We start from the raw sequence: 213 nt of genomic DNA, 5'->3' as shown, positions 1-213 counted from the left end.
TTCATAGATGCTGTTGGTGTTTGTTTTTTATGCTTGTTGTTATCATCCTTGAGAAACGAAGAGATGATTACAAAACCAACGATTTGACGATAATGATAGTGATAGCTATGATGATCTTATTACTTATTATCATCACTATCATCCTTAACGAAATTAGAGCGTAAACTAATGTGCTTTTATATTACTTCTAATAACTGTCTGGAATTATTCATG

At 30.5% G+C, this 213-nt stretch overlaps 1 protein-coding gene across 1 annotated transcript in view; it reads left to right on the top strand.

The window, feature by feature from the left end:
* LOC119587150 overlaps nucleotides 1-213 on the top strand; it is a 20,436-nt gene that overhangs the window by 9,739 nt on the left and 10,484 nt on the right. The window lies entirely within an intron of this gene.

The sequence above is a fragment of the Penaeus monodon genome, chromosome 22 (assembly GCF_015228065.2).
Source record: "Penaeus monodon isolate SGIC_2016 chromosome 22, NSTDA_Pmon_1, whole genome shotgun sequence".
Classification (NCBI taxonomy): domain Eukaryota; kingdom Metazoa; phylum Arthropoda; class Malacostraca; order Decapoda; family Penaeidae; genus Penaeus; species Penaeus monodon.
This window is presented reverse-complemented; position numbering and strand designations above follow the sequence as displayed.